The sequence below is a fragment of the Falco punctatus genome, assembly GCF_963210335.1.
Source record: "Falco punctatus genome assembly, chromosome: 1".
Taxonomy (NCBI): domain Eukaryota; kingdom Metazoa; phylum Chordata; class Aves; order Falconiformes; family Falconidae; genus Falco; species Falco punctatus.
The window spans coordinates 4,989,857-5,009,205 of NC_137580.1; the positions used below are offsets into that span (position 1 = coordinate 4,989,857).

At 39.5% G+C, this 19,349-nt stretch overlaps 1 protein-coding gene across 1 annotated transcript in view; it reads right to left on the bottom strand.

The window, feature by feature from the left end:
* The window catches only part of LOC308058258 (uncharacterized protein), a 102,951-nt gene extending 98,619 nt beyond the window's left edge, over positions 1–4,332 (bottom strand). The window contains exon 1 of the mRNA XM_080373798.1: positions 3,612–4,332. The gene's annotated coding sequence lies outside the window, so the exon portion shown is untranslated. The remainder of the gene's footprint in view (positions 1–3,611) is intronic.
* Between the last annotated feature and the right edge of the window lie 15,017 nt (positions 4,333–19,349).

Consider the following 19,349-nt stretch of genomic DNA (forward strand, 5'->3'; position numbering starts at 1 on the left):
AATGGAACAATACAACTGAACAGGAAAATATATTTCATGCTTCAAAAAACCTGAAAGCAGGAGTGGATCTAGAATGTGATCATCCAGCATGCCTTTACTCGAAGATACATGCTACGCTTTTAAGTACTTACTTCTCTCCTTTCTCCCTCCCATACATGATGCTTTCCATTAACATCAATGCCTTTGCAAGTCTTCTTAGCTTTTGTTTTAGCCCTAGAATGTTTAAAAGCTTCATAATTTCAGAACGATCAGCTTATTGAAACACTTACATGAAAAAATACCACCCTATTTGAAGAAGAATGAACACAGACGGTGTATTTGTGGTACAGTCTATACACTACATCCAACAGTAAAAAAAGAAAATAAAAACTAGCAATGAGTACCATGCTTAATGCAATACTGAAATAATGACACAGGAAAGGATCAGTATCAGAGTAGCAGGACACAACACCAAAGTATACATCTGTAAAATTCTAGTTTGCAAACAAGCAGGAATATCAACTTTTATTTCCATGTTTGTGCAGACAGCCTCACTGGAGCAGAAATAACTGTGCCAGGGTCACAAGCTGATGCCTGCTCCCAGGTGCGACCTCATAACAGGTGTATTATATTCAATATCTGATCCTTCCCATACAGAAGCAACATTTGGTTGTTCCACAGCGTAACAATGTACCTTAATTTGATATCTGAGTGTGTTTCCTGGGCACATGCCATCTGTATTGTTACTCCCGGACTGGTCATGTATGCAAGTTTACAGACAACAGTCCATAGGCTGAGGGTCGGTAACATATTCACACACTAGCTCTCTCAAAAGGTTATTGTGCTCCACAGACGGCATGGTTGTTTGATGCTTATCACTATTTGCTCAAAGCTGATTACCTTAAATGAACAACATAGAAAAACCCTGTTACAATGCTCGATTCCACCTTTTTTGGTCATCCTGTTCTCTCATTTCTATTACTATTTGCACCTGGTACTATGATACAGCATTTTAGGATCCATCTGTCTGCTTTTGCTTTGTTGGTATCCTGTTTATGAGCACAACACATCAGCCCAGAGTCACCTTTGAAGGTCATATGTCTAAAAAAAATATGTTTGAAGTGACTGTAATGTTAAAGCATGACAGCTGATGTTAATTACATCCCTGCTGACCAAGAGAAAGCCTGACTTTGCATAACCTACAGACTTTAAAATCATGTGTAATCGTCTCTTAGTCAGAAAACTGTAGGTCCACTAAAACCTGAAAAAACTTCTGGACTTCAACTGGAACTTGATGTCATCCATTTCAATACAAAAATACCCAATGTGTCCTGTGTCATATTACTGCCAAGGTCTTCTTGTAAACCTTCTGCTTATAAGTACACTTAAGTTCATCATGAGCTGAAAAATGTCCCTCTCCCTTCATGCCCATTTCATTTCTACATCAGTGACCCAATTCTGTGCCTTTACACTTTACAGCATTTGGAATTAGTTCATACACTCTTAGTCGCTGTTTCTTACCTCTAACTCATTTAAATTCTTCCTTCATACCAGACTATTGCAGCACCTTCATGGCCATTACTGACAGTCACCGATTTGATTTACAAATAGCTCTGAGTGGATCAGATGTTGCCAAAGAGCCAGTAAGGAAACACAGGGAAGCTGGGAATTGATATGAGGGGGGAGGAAAAAAAAAACAACAAAAAAACCCCAACAAAACACCAACAAACCACAAAGGGAGAAAAGCAGAATGCAAAGAGTACAGAATTTTGCTTTAGAAAACACAGACTAATAAGATGCATCTATCAGCACCTAATAGGTGCACACCATTTAGTGATTAGTCATAGCTAGTCTTCACTTGTTTTCTTATACCATAAATTCTTCATAGTGAGATTACGTTCACCTCGTACTGCAAGATCCTTATTGTATATGGCTATATCCATATTTCTCATTGTTATAACACAAGGTCCCTCGCTCTTTCTTAATGACTTACAAACACCTTAAAGGAAATACCAGCTCTGCTCATTTATCATTTTCTCATAATTACAGACTCAATCATAAATATTAATGTAGTAGCAAACTGTAAATGCACATTCCACTTTATAGAACAGAGATCAAAGCAGTTCTCTAAAGAACTTACTATGTGACCTCTATCCAGAGGTATAGAAAAAAAATTGGGGTGTGCATTCACTCAACAACAAAATCATGGAACCATTCAAGTAAGATGCAGCTTTTCTAATGGAAAAAATGCATGCTAGCAATCCATTTATCTATTGCTGTTTCCAAACGCAATGTCTCTTCTAGGGGATAGTTGCTGAACATGTTTGTCCAAATACCTCTGCAGGATATACGTACAGAAATAACACATTGGAATTTGGCTCCTAATTACAGAGCACTGGTTACTAATTTAACTATAAAGATAACAGGCCTCAAATACTTGATTTCACGCCTACTCAACTGTTCAAACAAATGGCTCATCTCAGTGGGACTTAAATCCACATAAATATGAAATAAGAGTTAAGACCAAAATGTCATTTCATTTTCTATAGATGTAAGGTGAATCAGAATATTTGGTCAGTTGTCAGAATAATTTAATACATTTCAGTATTAGCTAATTAGGAAACTGTATTACACAGGGAGAATAAAAGTAGTTCATCAAATGCTACTTTTAACACAAACATCTGTAGTGGGTGAGCGTGGTTTTATTGATCAGGGTCTAACTACAGTTTTCATCTCAAAGCAGATGCACTGTGATTAATAACTATTCAGCACAATTCATTTCACACCAAAAATCTACAGCAGCAACATACAGACCCAGCCAGAAGACCTCTCCCATTTCAATTATTTCCTTACATTTGTCTTCATGTTTATATTTCTCTACCTTCTCTAGCCTGTCTCAGAATCACTGAGATTGTTCAATAAAAGTTTAACCGTCTTGTGCTATTAATGTGCTCGTGCTCCATGTGGAGTGCTCGTTTCCTTCCTTTTATTGAACGCCAAACGGAGGGACACAATGGGCGCGTTGTGCTCTGTCTAGCACGGTATGTGCAATATCTTTAAAAAGGAGGTGTGAGCTGGATGTAATGCCACTACTTTTAACAGTACATGTGCCACAAACTAATCAGCCACAGCACTGAGGCATGCAGTCCATTGAAAGCTGGTGAAAAAGCTGCTTTTTATTATGACCTACATATTGCACAGCAGCAGTTGGACAATTTAAATCGAGTTACATTGAGGCTGAGCACAATGCATGAATTGCACTAATGATGAACTCAATGACGTAAGGCTTTTAAGAAATGCTCGCAAGTTCTATAATGTTTTATTTCACCCGCGTTATCCTGACAGTAAAAAGCAGTGAAAAACAAAAAAATCCTTCCCTTTTAGTAGAAAATGCAAGTGTGAAATCTTATCACCTATCAGAAATGTCCTTCTGAATCAGCAACCATACAGAACATCACACTGAAATATCTGACAAAAATGCAATGAGATAAATTAATTCAGCAACCACCCTAAACAAGCCACTGACCGAAGTCAACCTTTAAGCGCAAAGGCATCTAAGGAAGCTTATTACTTGCATGAAGTTTTGCTCAGTTTTATTTTACAAAATGGAAATAGTCTAGGCAAAGGCGTACCTCTCTTTGCACAAGCGGAGATGCGCAGCAGCTGCCTTTTGTAGGAGAGTCCAGAGGCGAAAGCTCCCAAGCCAGCCCGCCCGCAAGCAGCCCGGCCGCCGGAGCAGGGGCTTGTGGCCAGCCTGCAGCAGGGAGCCCAGCCGAGCCGCACACCTGCTTTGTCAGTGGCGCCCGAGTCCCAGAGCCAGCGGCACGCAAGGGCAGCAGAAGGAAGGGCAACACCCTTCTCCTGGATCAGAGGCTTTCCCCCGGAGCAGCTAGCGAGCGGCCGAGGCAACACTGCGGAGGAACCTTGCCTTTACCAGACAACACCCCGCGCCGCTGCCTGACAGCAGATCCGCAGCATTATCACCCCGCATTCCACCTCCTCCGATCGGCTAAGCAGGCACGGCGGCCACCGGCTTGCCAAAATGGCAGCTTGCGAGCACGCTAAGCCGCTGCAATTACTCACTAACACGCCCGTTTCTTCCGTCGCCTCCGACGAGATTTTTGTTTATTCCCCGGTAAAGCACGGCGCATAATATATCACATTGTTTCCCATAAGCAAAATGGCTGGCGCTGCCAGCGCCGCCACAGGCCGCTCATTGGGCCGCCCCGGCTTGCCGGAGCCATGGCAACAGCCAACCGCCGCCGGGCCGCGGGGGGGCACCGCCCCCTCGCCCGTCCCCGCCGCCGGCTCCTGCGGCACCGCGGGGCCCGAGCGGCGCCGGGATGCGCGCGGCACGGCACAGCGCCCGGCGGCTGCGCTGCGGCGTGGAAACGTTCCCGCCCGCGGGGCACGGCGTAAGCGCTGGGGGTAAACCGCCGTCGTTATTTGGGAAACGGGGATAGCCACCGCGCGATGGTCAGCTCCTTCGCCAGCCGCAAGGCCCCGGCTTTTGCCAAAAAGCTAACCCCGACGTTATCACGGTCACTCCCCGGGTCTGTAAACACATTTCTTGACCTTAAGGAGTTAAAGGTGACTGTTTATCATGCGACTTCATCCATCGCAATCAGCATGCAAGCTGATTTTATCCTTCTTAGAATAACACTATTTTTCAGTTCAGGTCAGAGTAGGAAGAAAAGGAGACATTCGCGAACAACTGAAAACTGCTTATAAATACTCCCACTCTTCAAGAACTGTCCCTCATGTCTCAGCTGCCTAAGGAGTCAGCAATTAGAGCTAGAAAGGAAACACAGCACTCTTCAACCTAAGGTTCTTTGAAAATCATATAGAAACGTTAAATAGACCGGAGCATGCTGCATTTGATACATAAAATGTCCGAGTATTGGTTTGGTGAGGATTTTTCCATCCCTTCCTAGCATTAACAAGGATTGGCTTCGTATGTGTAACAAATCATGGCGTTTCCTTGTTCGGTGGTGTACTTTTCTAGGACTACAGCAGATCTTCCACCTCCGAGTACAGTTTGCAGACAGCGCTCTGCTACTCCAAGTGGAGTTTCTGCTCTCAGGGTTCAAGGGCAGTGGTTTCTCAGTGCAGTCCCAGGCAGAGTGCTAAGGTCCACTGCAGTGGATTTTACACATTTCTCCCCTCAGCAGCTTTACCCTGCTTCCCTTGTGTAAGCGCTGGTTTCTCTGAAAGTCTGTATCACAAGAGGGAAGTTGTCTGGGGGGTGGGGGAGCTCACCAGGAAACAAGCAGGTAAATTCTGTTTAGATTTCTAATGTGTCAGAGATTAAACATCTGGTACATTTAAATAGGTGCTTCAACAATAACGCTGATTTAGTCTTGTGTCATGACCTCTTAGCCTTCCTTAAAAGAGGTAGATGGATGTCCACATCTCTCAAACTGCAGCTGGGGCTAAGAGTCTGTGTTAGCACCAGGTGAAAGTACTCCCAACTCCCATTACTGAAACTCACACCTCCTGTGCCATGATTACTGTCCCACTGTAGTTTTTGATCAAAAAAGGATGTCTGCTGATTTGGCAACCTGATCCTGAAGCTCTTGGCTGGAAAACATTAAACTGCTGAAGAAATTATTTACACACAAAGTAAGCATTAAAACAAAACAGGTCTGCATTACAAGAATACCATTTCACCATGATTAATTCACTAACTTTTTTGTTAATAAGCAACGTGAAAACAGATTGCACATCCCAGTCTCTTGCTGCTTAATGCACTGATACAGTCACCGACTACCAAAAAAACCCCAAACCTTCAGTGAGCAAAGACGCAAGCAGGTTTTCAGTCACTTTATCACACTAACCTGCTATGGTTACTATCATAATACTCTCTACGGGGAGGCTAAAACCTTAGCTTTTGAAAGAGCAGAAATCATGAGTTTTTAATCAACGGGCTTGAGCTCAGAAAGTTTCAAGTTAAGATGTTTGTCCATATCTATACATCTACAGGTATCTCAACACACAGCAGAAGCACAGTATTTTCACAAAAACATTCCTGAAGCTCGGTTGTTTGCTGGTGGTTTTTTTTTAATAAAAAAACTTTTTGAAGGCTACAATATTTGTAATTCAGTCTAGAACTCTGTTTGTAATGCAGGCACACTTCCATCCAGTTAAGAGTAATGGAGCTCTTGCTTGCAGTACGCACATAGAACTTCATGATACACATGCATATGCACACCTTTTCTGCAGTGATGTAAGTGATTAGGTAGAAGTTAGAAGACGCTTAATCCAAGTGCAGATTATGATTCCAATTCAGCAAACAAAGCACAAATTGTGAGCACCTAACCCGTCTGAGATTACCTAAAAGCTCTACCTAAGTCCTAGAAACAGTTTCTGCTGCATGCTCTGCACAGCCATAAAATTCCTCCTGGCAAAACCCACTGAAATCATGACATCAAGGATGGGAACTGGACCCACAGTGCAGCTGCCAAAGACCAAATAACCTCTGATAGGCCCCCAAGGCTCAGTTACACTGGCATGTCTGCCTGTCCGGGAATGGCCCAGAATCACGCATCTGAGACTGTGGCTGCTAGCCTGCTTCCCTCATATAAAAAAATTCAAGTGCAAGGCACAGAGTCATACTGACCCTACAATGAGTATTTAAGTGCTTAAAGATAACCACTTGCCTGCTGTGTTAGAACAGATCTGAAAATAGAACACGTCATTTGGCATCTTTGCTCAAATCCTACTTGCATATGAATTCAAATAAGCTTCCCGATCTCACTGTAGCACCCGGAGGACAGTTGTTCACATCAAAAACGGTCAGAGCTGAAAGAAAACTAGTACTTACCAATCCTTCACCAGAACACGGCTAGCAATCTTCAGTTTTGAGACAGAAATAACAAGCATTATTCTCAGCCTCATCTATAGATAGATACTGTACCAACGTATCATTCACCATTGTAATTTAGCCCTTCCTGCTATATTCCTTCACAAACTAGGATCCAGCTGTCTCAAACCAGCTCTGCAGAATGTAGAACTTATTACCCCCATTAAAGCAACATTTTATTCTTATAACTTCTTCAATCAACTGAAGAACTGTTATTTGCATACGTTTCACTAAAATCCATTTTTATGAAAAGTAAATGTGCATTCTAAAACAGTTTAAAAAACATGAACCGATACTAAAAGATACTGGCATCCACAGACAGGAATGTCAAGAGACCAGATTCTAGTTAAGAAGCAATAACTATATAAAAATCAGCATTTTATTTCCTGCATTGCATTGTAATTGTTCCTAGATTTGACTATTCAAATAGAAGACCTATGGTTCAGCCACCCTGAATATCATTAACAATTACAAATCTCTCTGATCCTTGTTCCATCTCTGTAATCACTTGATGGTATATTTAAATGAAAAATGCTCTATTATGAAAGTAAATTGGACTGCTCTCATCATAATGAAAGCATCATGTATCAATAAAAGTCACTATAAGGTCTACAACTTAAAAAGACCAAAGCACGGTGGGTTTGTCTTTGTTGTTGTTTTTGTGGAGGTTTTTTTTGGGGGGCGGGGGTATTGTTTGTTTTTTTATATTGGTTGGTCAACCTGCTTAAATGCAAAGCTGTACGTGAAGAGAATGGATATTTTTAGATGAGTATGCTGAAGTATAGACTAGTTAACATAATTTTGCCAAGGCACCAGGTGACTGGAAGAAACCCCTGACATCCAATTCCCAAGACATCACTATCACTAGCTACCCGAGACACAACCTGCAGAAGAGTGAACTGGAATTCAAACATAAAATAGTTAATTTTATCCAGGGTCAAACTTGTTTGTAGCTCCTCCAGATACTGAACACTGAGCAGAACTCCAGCTACTGGCTTAGTATTTTCAGATTCTCAGTAATAATAACTCTGATCAATTTTCTGTACCATGGATACAATCAGATACTTGGCAAACATGCTGACAGAGAATTCTATCTAGATTGTACAGAGTAATGAGTAAGTATTTAAGACGCGGCATTCATTTAAATAAAACAATCACAAAAGCACTTCAGAAACATTTTCTAAGCTGTATTTGGGAAATTTTTATCCCAGGATGTATATACTTTTTCCACAGTTGCCCTTTGAGACATGTTAGTCATCACAAGTAGTACAGCCATAAAATGAGATAGAAAAAGACGAGAAAAGTAACCTTGATTTTCTTTAAAGCAAATATTTAAAAGTTTTTAAAAGAAACCCTGAAGCTCTTCTGTAATTAGAGATGAAAGTGTCTTAACCTAGTAAGACTAGATCCCTCATGTTTTACTGCAGTTTTAAAGATGCTACTGAATTCCTGGAGCAATTTCCACTCTGTTTCCCATCCCATATTCAGTATTCTACTTCTTGATAAAATTTAGTTTAAAAATATGAAAAATTAAAAATTTAGTTTCTCAAATATGAAATTTTGCTAAAATTATATTAAACAGCTTTTGTACATACAGTTTTGTATTAATTTAAGCTTCATTTTAAGTGAAGTGAAGAAGAGCCTGAAACAGAGACCCATTATTTTCCGTTTCTATGTGCTCGGTTACCAGTTGGATCCATTCACATACCATGTATTGGAGAAACACCTACATACTTTGTTGTCACTTAGCCCAAGAAGACATTGCAAATTTTATGAAATACTGAACAGACTTTACATCATGTGAACTATAGTATGGATGAATGTTGTTTTCAGAACTCTAGGACACTATTTCGGATAAAAAGGTGAACTTGAGCTCATTAAAACATAATATACAGGGTTCTCCCCAAAATCAGTGCTAAAATATGCGGTTTTAACAGAAAACAGCAAACCTTCAAAACAAAACTAACACATAGGTCAGTAAGTGTCTATAAAAGTTATCCTCCTAATTCTTGAAAAATAAGCAAAACATCAACTGCAACCTAAAGCAAAACATAACAAAAAAAAACCCCAGAACAAACATAAAAAAAACCAAACCCAAAACAAACAAACAACAACAACAAAAAAAGAGGAAAAACTCCTACTTGAAATGCACAAATGCCAAGACAATTAATAGTTTATCTGGTCAATCTGTACTTGGAAGTTTTCCAGTCCTGATTTTATCATGTGCTGACAGTTCTATTAAGCTACATTAACTCACAACCTAAGCAGAAATTCAGATCGATTTAAATTCTGAAGAACACCCAATTCCCAGTACCCACCAAAAATCAAGTTTTGTCTCCATTCTGAACTGGAGATCCTTACAAGCCTCAGTTCCTGTGGACACCAAACATCAGTCTCAGCAGTAAGGCTCTATCAGATTTCACAGAGGCCTGAAATGCTATCAGTGCTGGAATTTTAAGAATTATCACAAGGAATTTGGAATTTCACAAATTTCAAAATTTACAAAATTCACAAAATTTCCATAATTTAGGGGAAAAACAACCCTGACAGCATGCATTATGAAGGCTTATTGTATATTTGACACTCGTGCCTAAAAGTACAAATATAAGACTGATAGCTACATAATGAAAATGTTTTCCCATCTTTGCTACAAGAGTAGGGCAATTAGAATTCTAAAGTGAAAATGTTATTAACTGCTTAATAACAGGTTCCTCATGTATTGCAATTTATAGAAGCAGCAAATAGACAAATATCCATGACAAAAAGTTCTCCCTCCTGCTTTGGCACCAGTCGTCTCCTCTCAGCCTGAAGTGTACGAGTATTTATCAAACATCACTGTTGGCTACTTTGAAGATGAGCTGTCACTCAGTCTCCAAGCCTCCTCTTTCCTTCCTCTGCAGTATATAAATCCAAAACTTTCACCTTCTCTGTTTTTATCCTGCATCACCTTCTCCTTGCCTAGAACCCAAAGCCACAGCCCTGAGCTATTTGCCAGTGTTCCACCAAACTGCAGCTTCTCACCGGCAGCACTTCCTCTTCCTCGACCCACTGCTTCAGATCTGCAACTCCTTGAGAGCAGCTGCCAGACAGGCTCAGGCCCATGTATCCCGATCTGGCAATCTACCCCTGACCCTTCGTTTCAAAAGCTGGCTTCATATAATTTCTTCGCATGCACCTTATTACCACTACATTTCTAGACTACTTGTTCATGCTCTACTAATTGGGACACACATTCTTTTTTTTCCTATTTGAGAAACAATTCTTAACTTCCAATCACTAATTGTATAGAATATCAATTCTATACAAATCCAAAGCAGGAGCATGGATTTTTCACATGTTGCCCACAATTCTTGGAACAAATGCTTTGCAAAAGGCTTTTACACCACACCTGGAGCTTCTCATTAATTCTGCCTCAGGCCTGCTTGGAACAAAGGCCCAAACCAAGAAGTAGTAATTAAAATTGTTCTATTTCATGCAACTTAAAATATAGCGATAGCAGAGGCATTGCTAATAATTAGAATGTGGGGTTTGGGGTGGTGGTTTTGGTTGTTTGGTTTTTTTTAACGATCCATTTGTCCATATCTATATTCCTTTTTCCCCTCAGCATCAATCTCTGTCAGCCACCTACATGTTTCTGTATTTTTCTACCCCATGCACTACCACCCAACAAACTACATCTGTTTCTTAATATGCCTCTGACCAATTTAGTTTTGTTCAATCTGGCATAGGGAAAGCAAAGAAGAAATTAAGTTACAAAATCAGCTCCAACTGTTCTCTTTTCAGCTCCTCCACCCTGTACTTCCAACATTTCATGATGCTGAGAGCCAGAAGATAACCAGCTTACTAAAAATAGAGAAGACTCCCCTAGACACACAACCATACTTGTGGCTCTCAACTCAAAAAGGGTGTTCTTGCCTGATTAGATTGGCTTATTACGCGATAGAAAGCTTGTTGGTCTAGTCCTATCTGCCTTTGATACTCCTCAGACCGAATCAGAGGACATGTAAAAATTTGCCCTTCCTTACAGATTACAACTCACACACGTTGCATGCAGGATTTTGCACTGCACAGTTCTAAAAAAATGAATATTCAAAACCTAAGCTCAAAAGCATCTGAAAGATATACAAACAGTTACGATACTTCAGACCATCATTTGTTAAAAACAGCAAGATTTGGGAAGAGCAGATGAGTAAGCACATCTGTAGCAAACAGGTATGCTAAAGCTAGGAAATCATCATATTTTCCAAAGTTCTTTGAAACCAGGAAGTTTTAAATAAAACTCCTTGTACAGTGGGCTTACATTTTATCAATTCTGAGAACTTGGCAGCAGCTCTCTATGCCAGATGAGGTCACCAATCAATCTCAAAACACCTCTGATGAAGTACAAATACCACAGCAGAGTATGTCTAAGTCACACTAACACGTCTGGCTGGCATAACCACAATAGCAAAGTTGATAAGGTACCAATCAGCTTATCCACAGCATTCTTTTCATGAAGAGGTCATTTCTTCTTTTATACTAGGAAGTGAAACAATGCCAAAGCATTCCAGAACTGCTTAAACAAATAATAGCAGCATCCACCTCTACTTAGAGGTTAAGAATTTGTACTTTTTTGGTAGCTTTTTTCTTTAGAATGTAACATAACACATTAGGAACTTTAGCACAGATCACCTACTAAATAAATCCTTTATCCTGAAGGAAATGAATCAAATTTTTGTGACAAGACTTCCAGATTCTAATTACCTTCTGGGTTGAGCCACGATTGGGCTTCTTAAATCTAATTCACCATTCACTTCCCTTTTGCCTGAAGTGATTTTCAACTCTGTGTTACTTTTTGGTCTTGAACAGTGTTGAAGCAGTAGGTATAAAATTATGAAACACGATTATTTTTAAAAGTCTGCTGCCAGTTTTCCATCAAGTACCCCACTTATACTCAAGGAGTTTATTTGTCATAGAAGCTCAAACTAGACTTAGCACTAAAGAGGAGAAAGCTGAAACATGCAAACAGGAATGTGAGCCTCCCCCCCTGTGCAGTGCTGCTGAGGTCACACCTGCAGTGCTGCAATACTGTGTGCAGCTCTGGGCTTCCCTGTACCAGAAAGGCACCAGAATACTAGAGAGCTCAGCAAAGGGGCATAAAGATGACTAAGGGACTGGAGTGTCTCTCATGAGGAACAGCTGGGAGAGCTGGGACTGTTTAGGCCAGAGAAACTTCAGCAGAGGGAGGCTCAACAATGTGTACACATACCTGAAGTGAGGGCATAAAGATGACCAAGCCAGGTTACTTCCAGTGGTGCCCAGTGACAGAACCAGAGACAACGGGCACAAACTGAAACATGGGAGAGTCTGTCTGAACATCAGAAAACATGTTTATAATGTGAGAATGACTGAGCACTGCCACAGGTTGCCTGGAGAGGCTGTGGAGTCTGTGTCGTAGAAGATATTCAAAAGTCTTCTGGACATCATCCAGGACAACTGGCTCTAGGTGGCCCTCCTTGAACAGGGGGTTGTACCAGCAATCTCCAGAGATCCCTTCCAACCTCAACCATTCTGTGATACAACAAAAAAACAACTGCCCAAGTTTTTCCTTTGCAATTAATAGTCGTATTTATTCCTCTCTGGAACAAAAACTTAGATCTTTCATTTCTCCAAACAGAATCAAACTCAGATCAGCAGAAACAGGAAAGGCAACATCAGAATCTTCAGTATGAGAATGTTTGGATACTACAGTCTCCTAGCATTTAACTTTAAGGAGGGAACAGTGAAGAGTTTGCTCAGCATCACTTTCCAAAACAAGCTGCAGATATAGTGCAGGAGGAAAAGAACAACTACATTCATACAAGACGAAAGAAAACAAGACAACTCAAATGTATTAAAGATTTAGAAGCTCATAACACTGATACTGTTTCCATAGTAACTAATATACTTCAAAGCAAGCAAAAACACAGTGAGGATTTTAAAGGACAGCCCCATGCACCAATTAAAACCAGATATTGCCTATCAACTGATGATCTGAGGTTTGGACTGATTAACTTATACAAATTATCACGAAAAGTATCATTTGTTAAGGAGTCAAAACCCTATGAAACTACCCTACTACAAAAATAAGAGTGAAGAGAGTAAAAACAGCACAGTAAAACACCACTGGTACTTGACAGCCTGTCTCCCAACTCCTTAGCAAGCTAAGCCCAAGAGGTACTACATACTACCAGCTGATGCAGTTGTGCCTTGTGCACTCACCACTCACTGGCAAAGGCAGATTCCAATATTATCTCCCTCCTCAGTCAGGATAAATGACCTAAGTGACCCCAAGGAAAGACAGGATACAGTAGACAAGCAGCAGCATATATTGCACTAAGGTGAATTGGATGATCCAAAGGTTTGAAATGCTTACTTTTTTGTAACTTCCTCCTCCAGGCAGCTCAGAGTTGATGCAACCACCTTTGCCATTTAAAACAAAAAACAAAAAACAAAAAACAAAAAACAAAAAACAAAAAACAAAAAACAAAAAACAAAAAACAAAAAACAAAACCAAAAAAACAAAAACAAAAAACAAAAACAAAAAACAAAAACAAAAAACAAAAACAAAAAACAAAAAACCACACACAAAGGAGAGAATTTATACTTTTTGAGCTTAGGGTAGACAAACGAAAACAGTATCAGTTCAAGAAATAACATTTAGCATTGGAACAATGCTTGGTACAGAGAAGATGGAACTGTAATTCTGCTAGATCAAGGCCTTCATCTGTCTCTTTCACAGTAAACACTTAAGCGACAGGCATACAACCCCAACCATTTTAATACCCAGTTGAACCCCTCCCTCTGAAAAACTAACCCCCTGTATACAATGCTCCCATATCACCATTTCTGAGAAATGAAACAATATAAGCTTGTAATTTAAGTGCTTTCCAGACTCCAGGAACCACTTTGGCGCCAAACGCACAAAAACGTTACAAAGTGTACAGTTCTATACAACATCAGGCTATACCTGATGCGTAGCACAACTTCAGAGTTTTCATCTGCATAAGTTGGGAGACAAAATCCAGTTGCAAGTTATGTAGCCACCTAGTACTGCTACATGCATCCAGTTTCATCCTCGTCACGGCAAGGGACATGGCCAAAGAAATTCAGAATCACAAGTGCCAGACCTCTACCCTTTGCAACTGACTTTTTCTAGAATAGGATCAAGAAAGACTTTCTTGCTTATCATGAAAAGGAAATGTCATGGAAAGATCAGTCCAAAGCCAAGTTTCAGAAGGGTATTAACAACCTTCTTGGGATCTTTACAGCTACCGGATTAATGTCTACAACGTAAAATAAATTCAGTATACTATTTTCAAACACGGTTTGGTGTAATAGTAATTTTCAAGTGTTGTGCTACTAATGGACAGGGAAAGTCAGTATCTACCCAGGACCTCATCAGCTGACTTGTTCCTCATCTGGAATTTCTTTCAAGTACCTTTTCCTTTTTGAAATCAGGAATTCATGCAAAGGATAGAATACCTGAAAAACAAAATCTACAGTAGTTTCCCAGGTGATACAATTCAGTACTCAAATTATGCAGAAAATTCTGGTACCGGGCTGCTAATTTTACTTATTCCTTATTAAATTTACTTACTATAGAACAAAACAAGGAAAAGCACGATCATTTTTCCCCCCCCACAGTGGAGGAAAGGATGTAGGTGGTGAGTATAATTGACACTAATTGTTTGTAGGAAAGGTCAGGGTTACCTTTTACCAGCTGCATGAGGCAGCTGATTATCTGTCACATCTCTGGAGCACAGTCATGAAACTATCAGTAACTAAAGGACAAACAGGCCTTGGCTAGCAATCACACTTGGCAATGTTCAACAGCACAGCACAGCAGATGTCTTTTTAAAAGAGCTAAATTGTAAGACATTAGATAGCATTAACACTAGATACCTGCAGTGCTGAAAAAAACTTCAATAAAGACTACTGTTTAAGTACCTAATAGATGACTTGGTAGCATGATCTTCTCTGCATTTGAAGAGCTAAACAAAAACACCTACATCAAAAAATTCCAACTCAGTTTTGAACTTCCTCAGAAAGTCTTCAGTTTTTACAGCGCACATTTTTGGATACAATAAACCTCATTTTGTACAAAAACTGCACATAGAAAGTACAAGCCTAAATCTATGGAAAACATGAGAACAGATTGTGCAGTTTTAAAAACTATAGTACCTCAAAGATTTGGGAATTTGCTTGCCAGAGTCTTAGGAAACACCCCTTTAAAAGATGAAAACTGTCATAGCATAATGTAATTATTTTATTATTGCTGAAAAACAAACTGAGATCTGATAGATCTTGTTTGATAACTGATTTGTTACCAGGATACTCAGTGTGCCAAGAAAAAAATATTATTTGTTATGTAGTAGGTCCCTCAAGAAGTATGCTGTGCAGTAAGTGAAATGAAAATTCCACCCCCAAAATCCAGTTACTGGCTTTCCAGAGAGTACAGGCATGAGGCTACTCAATTCCAAAAGGCATTGGCTTTGATTTTAATCACAGAACTACTGAGAATGGAAGAAGTCTATATGACCATGTACCCCTACTTATCAAGTTAGTTAAAAAAAATAAAAATCCTTAAATGAAACAGTCTAAGAAATTAAGTGGGATTTCTCTTCATGTAATTTTGGACACATTGTAATCAATGTAAAACAAGTTTTTTGCAGTTTTCTAGTCAGATATTAAGGTACTGCAGAAAGATTATGTATAGATTTTATTTTGTTTTGAAGCGTGAATGGTTAATTTGCAGTTATGCTAGGTAGTTCTGCAGCAGTCAGTTTAAATGCTATCAGCTCCAGCTTTTGCCTACACACACATTCAGTACTCAAACAACACAGAGACTGCAGTGGAGCATCCTGACAGTACCACTATTCTTGATGGTGAGTGGCACGGCCAGGGGATTATAACAGCCACCTGGACATTTCCATTTGCTGAAACGAAGTAATACCACAAAAGTTTGATGCCTGAGCAGCAGTTCTAGGGAAAATTTCTGTTTTCCTCAAATGTTTCAGGGTCGCATTTCTGAAAATGCATTTTGCTAGGGAAAAATCGAAGGCTTGGGCCCTGCCAGGTAACGAAGACAGTTTTGATTAGTAAGACTTTAGGCTAGTAAAACAGGGAGAAAAATAATTATGCAGACTAGTAGTCCTGATACATAACTGTTGTCAGCTTTCCTTCCTTTCTTGCCCAAGTGCACTGTGTAATTGCACTGTTCAGGCTTCACAGAGCACACTGAACTCTGGCTCCTGTTTTTGCAGAAGTTAGTAAATAGCAGTTGGCAAAATGATATTCCTGACAGGAAACACCGCATTTTTTCTTACGGCTCCTCAGTAGAGACTCAGAGATATTTGTGAATCAGTCCATAAGCATTTTTAAGTGCAAATCTCAGTAACTGCAACAAGCAAACAAAACCCACTATGCTACTTTTAATTTATAACTGATCATCTTTGGCTACGGTATTTTTGCTGCTTATTAGAAGCTACAGCACACTCATGCTTATTAAGCAGAGGAACGATGGTACAGGTTAAAAGGCAGAAAGGTTAACAAATCTTTCTGGCTCTGACTACAGGACAGTGGCACAGCATACACTACTGTTCCATGACAGGCCTGTAACTTTACCCACGAAAATATGAAACTGGTAATAAGTTACCTGGTTTCTATTGAATGTATGTGAACAAAGAGGAACTTATTACACTTCCTCTTCACAGAGAGTCACTAAACAGGACAAGGAAGATCAAATTCTTGGTATCCTTTCTGAATAGCTTATCTTTCATTCAGAAACAGAGAGAAAGATGTCTCAATGCCAAAAATGAACAGAAAAGCTTGACTTAATTTTATGGCAAGAGATGGCAATCAGGATGAAGGTACAAGGTTTCTATAACATTTCTTAAGTTGCAAAGCTAGCTGTTAAGTATTGCTATTCACCAGAGCCAGGCTAAATTCAGCAGTACTCAACTTATCAATCATATGTAAGCATTTCATTAGATGTAATAATACATGCTGTATGAATGTTATCTACAACATACTTATACCTTATCATTTTCAGGCAGTTATCAGTGCCTGGGACCGAATTTTAACATGCATTCCATTTGTTTTTGTAGCTAACTAGTATTAATACAGATCAATATTTCTTGAGCTAGAGATTTTCAGTAACTTCAAAATACTCAAAGCTAAAAAAAAAAAAAAATTGAACAATGTTAGTATAATAGAGAAGCACTTCAAAGACAACAAATACTGCCACTTTTGAGGCAAGTAAGTAAGCATAGACAAGCAATTTGCCCAAAATCATCTTACAGGTCAATGACTGCCACATTGAGAAACCTCAGGTTCCTGCATCTCTCATCATTTTTCTGTCCACCTCCCCAGATAGTCCCTGTGATCTGACATTATACCAGTGCCAACCTCAGGTCCCTCCATCAGTCTTCACAGGCAGATACGCGATTTGCACTACTACCTCTTTTAGTCAGCAGGCCTCTCTACTGTGGCCAAGGCCTTAATCAATAGTCCCAGCTGCCTGCCTCACACTACCACTGCTTCCAGCTCTTTGTATTTTAGCTTTACACCTGAAAATGCTGACATACAGTCAATAAAACTGACTTTATAATCAACAAGACTGAAGTAAGTATGCAACAGACAGGAGAAATTTTATTACCTTTTAGTCTGGAGGAGAATTCCAAATATTTTCCTCCCTTTTAATTCTGTTGAGTTATCAGAAAACTTGATGACCTATCCCTGCCTTCTCCTCCTCCCAATGTTGTATTTTTTTAACTAGAGAAACTCTGAATACACTATCATCTTTTACGAGTACCAAGTTTTTTTTCCATTGGCCAAGGTAATTTTTTAAATGTTCAAGCTTCTAAATGAAACAAGAGCTTGAAGTTTTGAAAATGTGTGAGGAGACTGAACTATAGTATTTTCTGTATAGTGCTCCAATCTGAAATACAACTCAGTTTTCCAGTTCAGAGCACATAACAAGTTTGCATTTACAAGGTAACTGTAAACTGCACTCCCAGTTCCCATTCCAATGTGCAAATCCTCAAGGTACCAGATCTTAACTCTAAATTCAAGGATACAGAAGGAAAAAATAGGGCATGTGAACTCTCCATCTCTTACCCATACCAGTCCTTTACAAAAGCAGAGAAAAAGGGAACCACTTATTTTCCCCACCCCTTGTCAGCATTCCAAAACGGGGAAGGAGAAGTGCGTTGCACAGTCACTGCTCCCCTTGAATTTGGCAGCGCAGTGCAAACCCCAATATTGACTCTTCTGTTAATGGCAGCAACAAAGCACAAGACAGTACTTTGTCACACTGCCACTTCTTCACTGCAGAAGCACAAATAATCACCAAGTTAAGAGCAGGTCAGCCATGCTATAGCTTTAGGACTTGAACAACAGCTGTACGGTTCCAAATCATTTACTCTCGTGCCAGGAAAACCCTAAAGGTTGGGGACCACAGCCAGAGTCACTCTTGAAGAAAGCAGTCTTCAGAATTCAGGATGCAGACGTTCTACCCAGATTTATTTATTTCTTCCAACTTATTAAACACTGCTTTATCAAATTGGTTCAAACCAGGCTAGACCATCTGATTTACATGCATTTACAGAACAGTAACGCTGACGCACAAGGCCTGTAAACTTACCTTATTTCTCCCAGGTCATTCAGAACTTAATTTCAAATAAAAAGATCTAGTTATAACCATCTGCACCGCTACAGCTTGTTTCCCAGGAACTAAAACTCTGCTCTGCTTTTAAAAAATATTTTGTAACCTTGTCGGTACAGATGGCCATGGCTTTGTCAGAATAAAAAGATAGTGGTGGATGGTTAATTTTTCCCCAACATCTAGTATTCCCAATTAGAACAACCTAATACACGACTGAAAAAGTGAGACTTTATAATTTGTGCTATGAATAGCAAGGGATATGAACATATATGAAAATAAAATTAATAGAGAAAGTATTTTATTGCCCATGGAATAGCTCATGGGCTTTGCATAAAGACAAATCTCAGTCACCTGTTTACACATTGCTTCTTGTCAGACACTTTACTATTAAGAACTGTGACATCAAGAAAATAAGTGGCAGTAAGTCTTGAGAAAACACACCACAAAAATTTCAGTTTCATTGTTCAGTATTTCTGTAGATTGCAATGAAAAACACATTCCATACCCAATTATTTTCAGTGCCTCTGTACTAGAAGTTCCCTTACAGATAATTACTAATGGAGTTCATTTTTAACAAGTATTTGAGGTATACTTTGAGGTACACTTGAGGCTTTTGTTCTGACTGTAATCATGGAATCCCCAAAGTAAATGTTGGCAAATCGTATTTTTTATTGAAAGGAAAAGTGTTTATTTTTAAAAAATCTGTTAAAAGGAAAAGAACATGAAAAGCATGATTCACAGCACAGAGAAGAATCAAAAAGTGATAATATGGTCATGATTTTTCTTTCCCTATGAGAAAAGCATTTTCCAAGAGCCTGTAAG